The sequence below is a fragment of the Papaver somniferum genome, chromosome 5 (assembly GCF_003573695.1).
Source record: "Papaver somniferum cultivar HN1 chromosome 5, ASM357369v1, whole genome shotgun sequence".
NCBI classification, from domain to species: Eukaryota; Viridiplantae; Streptophyta; class Magnoliopsida; order Ranunculales; family Papaveraceae; genus Papaver; species Papaver somniferum.
In genome coordinates this window covers 193,842,008-193,850,073 of record NC_039362.1, presented here as the reverse complement: position 1 = coordinate 193,850,073, position 8,066 = coordinate 193,842,008, and the positions used below count along the sequence as shown (strand labels likewise).

At 35.2% G+C, this 8,066-nt stretch overlaps 1 long non-coding RNA gene across 6 annotated transcripts; it reads left to right on the top strand.

The window, feature by feature from the left end:
- The first annotated feature begins 1,065 nt into the window (after positions 1-1,065).
- LOC113284161 lies at positions 1,066-4,839 on the top strand. Of its 6 annotated transcripts, none has more exons than XR_003327960.1 (8): positions 1,066-1,205; positions 1,382-1,434; positions 2,169-2,174; positions 2,316-2,571; positions 2,669-2,797; positions 3,219-3,573; positions 3,657-3,710; positions 4,590-4,839. It is a non-coding gene; the product is annotated as an uncharacterized LOC113284161 (long non-coding RNA). The 6 variants fall into 6 exon arrangements; XR_003327959.1 differs by having other exon boundaries at positions 2,669-2,816; XR_003327963.1 differs by having other exon boundaries at positions 1,382-1,446; positions 2,669-2,816.
- The last annotated feature ends 3,227 nt before the right edge of the window (positions 4,840-8,066 follow it).

The following is an 8,066-nucleotide window of genomic DNA, read 5'->3' as shown; positions in this document are numbered from 1 at the left end:
ATCTGTATGGACTAACTCCGAAATACTTTGCTAGAGAATCAACTAGACAGTCAGACTCAATCTAGATAAAAAGTATCTCAAGGAATTATTATCTCAATCTCTCGATTTGATCAAGCAAATAGAAATCTGCGAATCTTTATCAAAGAGAGATAACTTGGACGGTACCAAAGACCAATTTCTAAGGATCAATCAACTACAATCAACAACCAAAGGTTGGATTAGAGAAGTTGATGATCTTAACGCACAACCTGTATTATTTCAATTATATAAAATATAATGCGGAAAAGAAATAACACAGACACCAGAAATTTTGTTAACGAGGAAATCGCAAATGCAGAAAAACCCCTAGACCTAGTCCAGATTGAATACACACTGTATTAAGCCGCTACACACACTAGCCTACTCCAAGCTAACTTCAGACTGGACTATAGTTGAACCCCTATCAATCTCCCGCTGATACAAGGTACAATAGTACTCCTACGCCTCTGATCCCAACAAGATAATGCAGACTTGATTCCCTTAGCTGATCTCACCCATAACCAAGAGTTGTTGTAACCCAAAATCACAGACTTGATAATAAACAGAGCTGTCTCACACAGAAAAGTCTATCAAAGGATAAATCTGTCTCCTACAGATAAACCCTAGTTTTTATTCCGTTTTAAGATATAAAATCAAGATGAACAGGAACCAATTGATAATCCGGTCTTATATTCTCCAAGAACAGCCTAGATTATTCAATCATCTCTCTACAATCCTTCCTGACTACACAAGCGAACACTACAAAAATACTGATTATCAGCCACACCTCGATTGCCATGGATGTATATATCTGTGGCTATTGGTCACATATTGCCACCTAAACTGGTAATCGTGGCAAATAGGTTATTCATTTGCTACGGCCTGATGCGAAGCTGCCACGCGTTATAGGTTTACAAGTTATGAGTCTGCTGAATGACCTCTACTGACAACATGATGGGCCGTGGGTGTTGCGGGCCTTTTGATTCGAGACAGGAAAACAATGCCGTAGCTAATGGTGTCTAATCTAAATTATAATCCGCTAAGTGGAGAAAACCCACGATTCCACCTGAAGAGAAATAACTCCCCAGTTCCCCCACCTAACACCCTTCTTTCTTCGATTGTGCATTCTAAAAGAAAAAGAAATCAATACTTCGAAATTGTTTCCTCAGAGAAGATAAATCTTTCAAGTAAGTTGGGGTTGGTGTAAAATTAGTGCTAATTGCTTTGGTTTTCTGAAACTAGGGTTTTAAAAGTACTATTTGTTCATATTGTACAATAAACCTAATTGTATATCGATTTTCAATTTTTTTATACTGGTTTAGAGGTTTTCTTTAATTCGAAATATTTTTTCATGTTGGGTCAGATTTGGACTGAGGAAATCCATCAATTTCTTCCTTATCTGCAAGATTTCATCTGGTACGAATATCAGTAAGAAATTCAATTACTTATTCCTTTGATATCCTGGTACGAATGTCATAACTTTTGAGTTTCATTTAGATCCAAAGTTTGCTTTAACATATTAGGTCTTTGTTTATCCGCATGGTACATGATTCCAATTTAAGTGTAATCTGTCTATGCAAAACCCATTATGCATGTGTTTCTAACTTAGTCAAATACTGCATTTAGTTATTCTTAAGAATGGTTCTGCTTACAGTAGATGTGCATCTGGATGTGTATCAAGGAATCATTCTTATGAAACCACCTGTTTGTAGGTAGGTTATATATTTAATTATCAGCAATATTTTATGTAAGTTGCTTTTTTGTTTGGTATTCTCACTCTAGGAGTGAAGGAAAAACAACGACCTCTTGTTTTTCCTAAGAGTAGTTTTAATATGCAAAAAAACTTTCTATACAAATAATGTTGTTCATCAATTGTACACCTTTTGAAAGAACTTGTGTAGGTAGAGAGAAACTAATTACAGATTACGTTAGTTTGAGTATGGCAACGGAGGCAAGTGTACTAGCTAGAAAAAAAAGAGAAACAATATAGCAGTACTTGGAAACAGTGTTACTTGGTAGAAGAGAGCAAACGACCTACCAAAAAAATTTTGATTGCAAAGGAGTTTCTGTGCTGAATTTTTAACTGTTCTCATTTAGAATATATATCCTTGTTTGCATTGGTACTAAGTCAAGTTATTTCGATGATGCAGGGATAGGTTTGGATTCTCAATTCTGAATTCTAACATTCTTCTCAAGGAAAACTCATTACTTGGCTTTTATTCTCTAGTATTTATTTGGTTTTTTAGAATGTCATCACAATCATTAGTGCACGTAGTTATTCTTTGTGGTTCTTACAGGGACACGGGTGACGACCAATAACCTCCAGCAACAAAGAAATCAAGAGGCATTGCTAAGTTAAATTTTCTTACCAAGTTGAAAAAAAGGCGAGAAAGTGCCACCGGAATTTTGCCAGCGTGAATCAGTTAGCCCGAACACAAGAGTAAGATCTCGACTTACTGTAGAAAACTGGCACAAAATGGAGAAAACTTCCCTTTTGACATTCATGACTGGTCTGAAATTCCAGAGAAGCAAGAAAAAATTGAAGAGCTTAAGGTTAAGCATATTATCGTAAATAATATATCAGTTATGTAATTGATGACTAAATTTTAACTGATGATTGTTGTAAAATGTTTTTGTTTATTCTTATCAGATCAGTGTTTGGGTGGAGAAGAAAATTCATGAAAAATGGAAGGCAAACAAACGTAATATGATGGTGCAGCATTGCAATGAGGAAAAAATTGTTGCACAAAACAAAGCTAAGGAAGTTATTGATACTAAGGTATTCCCCTGAACTCCAGGTGAGAATAACAAGTATATCATTTATGAGTTTGTATACTAAACTGTGATTCCTAACTTGTGAGCTTTGAAAAACATAGAAAAAGAGTGTGAATGGCAAAGCAAGTAAAAAGCATTTGGTTATGCCTCACCATGCTGGTACTAAGTCATTCGTGAACCACGCGATACATCAATCAATATGGATGTTCAATGTCTATGTAGAACTTGACGTACTGTATAGAGACAACAATGGAGAAGAAAGCACATAGAATGGTTGTTTTTCAGAAAACATATAAAGCTAAAGAAGGAAGAAACTCCAAACACTATAGCTGAAGACAATTTTTTTTTCCTTAGTTTATATTTTGTTAGCATTAATAAGTTGTTATGATTTTTGCTTACTGTAAAATTGCGTATTATAATCACAGGAAGGGAAGATTTGGAAGAGAATCGTTCCGATAATGATATTTCAATCCTAGAGGTCACTTCTCGTGACCAGCTGAGGTATTCTAAAACTGTAGGAGCTGAGAAACCAGGTCGGATTCTGTGATGTTTGCTCAGTTATTAAACTAAATAAGCTTAAGGTGGCATCTTCTTCAATTTTTGGCCAAAATAAAAAGGAGAACGTGGTATTGGGAGATGAAATTAAGAAGTTGAAAGAGGATCAGGTTGATATGCAAGAAGAATGTCTTCAGATGGATTAAACTGTAGAGGAGATGAAAAAGGAAAATGAGAAATCACAGCAAAAAAATAGATGCGCTATTGCAACTACTAACTAGTGAGGTATGTATAGGCATTATTTATAGATATTTTATCAGTGTACTATCCACAATCATAAGCTTTCTTAATTGCATTTTGTTTTGTAGGGCAACTTCCCACAGCAACAGCTATAGAATTATGATCTTGCTAAATTTATCCAGGTAATCCACAACCATTACAAATAATTGAATCACTAAATTAAATACTTCTGCAAACTTTAGATAACGTCATGTTGGTTGCATTAGCCAGAATATGATCGAATAGAATGAATACAATTAGTTTGTTGTTGTTGTAGGTTTGAGTAGTGTAGCTGTTACAATATATCTTTTGATAAGCTAAACTACTATGTAAAGTTCTAGTTGATGGGATCAGCCGAACGAACTGCTATATTAAGTTTTAGTTGATGGAATCAGTTGAACTGAAGTATGATTTCTGAACTCAAAATGGCCAACTAGTCTTTGGTAAATAAGATCAGGCCTCATCAAGCCCAAGATACTATTGTTTAAGTGGTCGTCTATCTTTATTACTAGCTACTTGTTCTTTAAATAAGAAACGTCATGTTTAGATCATACTGGATGCATTATCAGTTTTCCCTTTATGGTTACATGGATAACAACTTTGTGCTAAACAAACTGCGAGAGACTTAGATCAGAACATATTGATATGTGTTATTATGCTAATGTCTTCTGAATCCTAATGATATGTGTTCTTACGCTAATGTCTCCAGATCGTAATAAAAGTTGGTTCCTTATTCTTTACTCATTGCTCTCAGTTTTATAGCTTGTGTATTGTAAAGAGGTCTAGTAATGACTGATGACGTGTATTTCATGAATTACTTGCTTCTTTTTTTTTTGTAGTAAAACTTTATGAATGCAATCCTTTCTTTATCGATCAAAAACTTCAAAATTTGAGTTCATTTTCTTATATTTTTGTTTCTGAGCAACAATGTCTTCTGTTTGAAGTAGTTGTAAATATTATATGGACTAGATTCATTTTTGTTATTTGTCATTGATGTCAAACTTGATATTTTCATGTTGCAGGATGCATTAAAAGATATATTAAGGTTGTCGGATGATGTATGTTGGTTAACTTTAGAAGCAAGGAATGTTAGAGCATCCATCGGCAATACTGTACTATCAGATGATGTATGTTGATTGTTATTTTTCGTTTTTTCATGTTATTCTCCTAAATAACTTGACTGAAATACTGTACTATCTAATTTTTTATTTGCCTTTGTTGAATGTAATCAATCAACAATTTTGTATTATATGATGTTTTATTTTGAATGAATGGATTCTCTTGAAATTGTTGTCATGAAATAAATAATATTTGTACTTACATGTTTAACCACCAAACAACATTATAGGAGGAATGTGCTGTTTGCCACGTAAGAAATAGTGAAATCTCTGGAAAATGGACATGAAGCGATTCCATTATTAACCGTGGCTATTACTGGAAATGTGCGAAACCCCCACTAATCAGCCACGACGTGATCCGTGGTAAATACCTATACACTACTAACCACGCAGAAAAAACCGTGGCAGGCGTCGTGGCAAATAGCATTAGCCATTGGGATATTTGTCACGCGACCCTGCCGTGGCAAGTTATCTTTTGCCACGGATTTTTGATCAACTGCCACGCTTTTTCGGCGTGACTAAAACTCAGTATTTTTGTAGTGGAATTGTAGAGGAATCACAAACAGTGAGACGAAGATGTTTGTGACTTATTTATCTTGACTATCAGAGAACTCTCACGATCTCAATCCAATCAATCGATTGTACTTGTACGATAGAAGATGCAAGATCGGATCACACAACTACGATAAAGTAGTATCGGTCTGGCTTCACAATCCCAATGAAGTCTTTAAGTCGTTAACCTGATTTTAGAGAAGAAAATCAAAGGTTAATGGAGATCGACTCTAGCGAGAGCACTAGTAGCACACAGACGTGTGGGGATTAGGTTTGCACAATGCTAGATGTCTCCTTTATATAGCCTTCAAATCAGGGTTTTGCCTTAGTTACAAAGCAATCCTTATTCACCGTAAGATGAAAACCTGATTTAGATTCAAGGTAATATTTCTCAACCGTTAGATCGAAAACTTAGCTTGTTACACACAGTTGGGTATACGTTTATTGGGTTCGTGAAAACCATGCCCAAACGGGTACGTTCATGTTGGTTCAACATAGTAACCCAAAAGGTCAACCATATGAGCATTTCATATTAACCTTGTTCTTATTCACCATAACTAGTTCAATTGACTCAAATGAACTAGTTAAAGATTTGTTCAATTGCTATGAGATCTTATGTAACTACACAAGACATAATTGAAACAAAGATGATTCGATTCAATTGAATCGGCTCATGAACATTATAGCCACGGTTTGCATAAAGCATTCCTTAATAATTTAATGTTTCTTGTTCAGAGCACATCTTTAGATCATAACCTCTCAACTTTACAAACAAGTTCGCGGACTTAAGTTAATCGGTTGAGTTTTCCAAACTCAGCAGAAATTCTCGCCAAGAGAACTTCCGCCAGTTCTCGGACTGAGTTCGCAGACTGAGTTCGCGGACTTAGCACACAAACGAGTTTTAGAAATCCCAGCAGAAATTCTCGGTCGAGAACTTCCGACAGTTCGCGGACTGAGTCTGCGGACTGGGTTCGCGGACTTGGCAAGCCAATTCCACAATCCTCCCGATTTCTCTTGATCAACAAAGTTCGAAAAATTCGGTTCAAGGAATACATGGTTATGTAATCTAAACTCTTATTTCAATCATTGAGATATTCTCAGAGGACGCTATGTAGCTGTTATTCACAGACCGATTCACGTCAGAGCAATTCTCAAAGTGATTAAAACTTTCATGACTTTCCTCACTTGGTGAAGATAAATCTGATCAAAGCGAAACGCTTTACCAACACACGATTTCGAGATAAAAGATAAGCAATGAATGCTCATCTCGAAATGTTAAGTGTGTATGATCTAGTTTATATAGCATACGACTTTTGTCTCATAAGAAGTAGGATATAGAATAGATGGACTTTTGAGTTATAGATAAGTTCAAGTCTCCACATACCTTTTTGTTGATGAAGTTCCATGGTTCCTTGTATAGATCTTCGTCGTTATATGATGAATCGCCATGAAGTCCTTGAGCTCAACTAAACTTTTCATATCCTAGTCCGAGACTTAGCTATGTAGGATAGAAATCAAGACTCATAGTTTTGAGCACTAACATTGACAAACATGCTTGAGATAGCAACTCATGCGAGGTTGACCGAGCTATTCTCTAACAATCTCCCCCTTTGTAAATTTTAGTGACAAAACTATTAATACATATGGAATACAAAAAAGAGAAACTTTAGTGGCTCCTATTCCATAGTCTAATCTTCAACGTTCCCTGAAATCTTCGTCCTTCCAAGTACTCCAATGATCCCAAAGGTTGTAAGTTTAGCATCACCGTTGTTGAAGATCCGTAGCTATAACAATGAGAGAAATCAAGATTCTCGATCATTATTATACAATGTCATAGTACTATTATGTAACATCAAAGTCCAATTGTATCACGACTTTAACAATAATGTTATAGTGATATGTATCACTCCCTCTTAGTCAATACTCCATCTCGATCATGGAAACCACTCCGCCTTACACAAAGATCCGAAAACCATATGTATTTGTAGTGTGAACTACAATATTTCTCCCCCTTTTTGTCAATAAAATTGGAAAAGGTACAAGAACGGGATCATAATGAAATTTCCACAAGAGACATTTCATAGACTAAAAGAAAAAATACATACCAACTTAATTTAGATGCAATCATAAAGTCGAAGATAAATGCATTCATCAAGGAGTTTTTAGATACAAGAAAACCCCTATAAAATTCCACAGCTGCACTCCCCGCAAGATATTACCATTAAGCACAAGTTCAAAAGAACTCTCCCCCATTTGATGTCATTACCGAAAGAACAACAAGAGCGACCTTAATTTCGAAAGAAAAGAAGGATTTTTACTTTTGACACCAAAAACCATAGGAATGATTTTCTATATCCAAAACTCAACCAAATTAATCACAAGTAAACCCATGATTAATTCAATTAGAATACGCAACTAAATCAAACCACAAAAGTGATCAATTTAATTGAAAGTGCTCAACATAAGTAAACTTACGGAGCTACGACTAAGGTAATCATACGGAGACGACTAAATTAATCATTCACATACTCAACATAAGGAAAACCTTACGGAATATACGACTACGTTAACCAATAGAAAATGATTAGTATAGCCGTTCATATACTCAACACAAGAAATTATGGAATATATGAAGACTCAACTAGATTAATTACAAGAGAACCTATAATTAATCCAATTTGAATACAAACAACCAAAATAATCACCAAAGTAATCAATTTAATTATTTTGGGCTCAACGTAAGAGAACTTATGGAACCCCGACTAAGTTCATCATAGAAAATGACAACCTTAACCGTACATGTACTCAACATAAGAAAGAAAACTTATG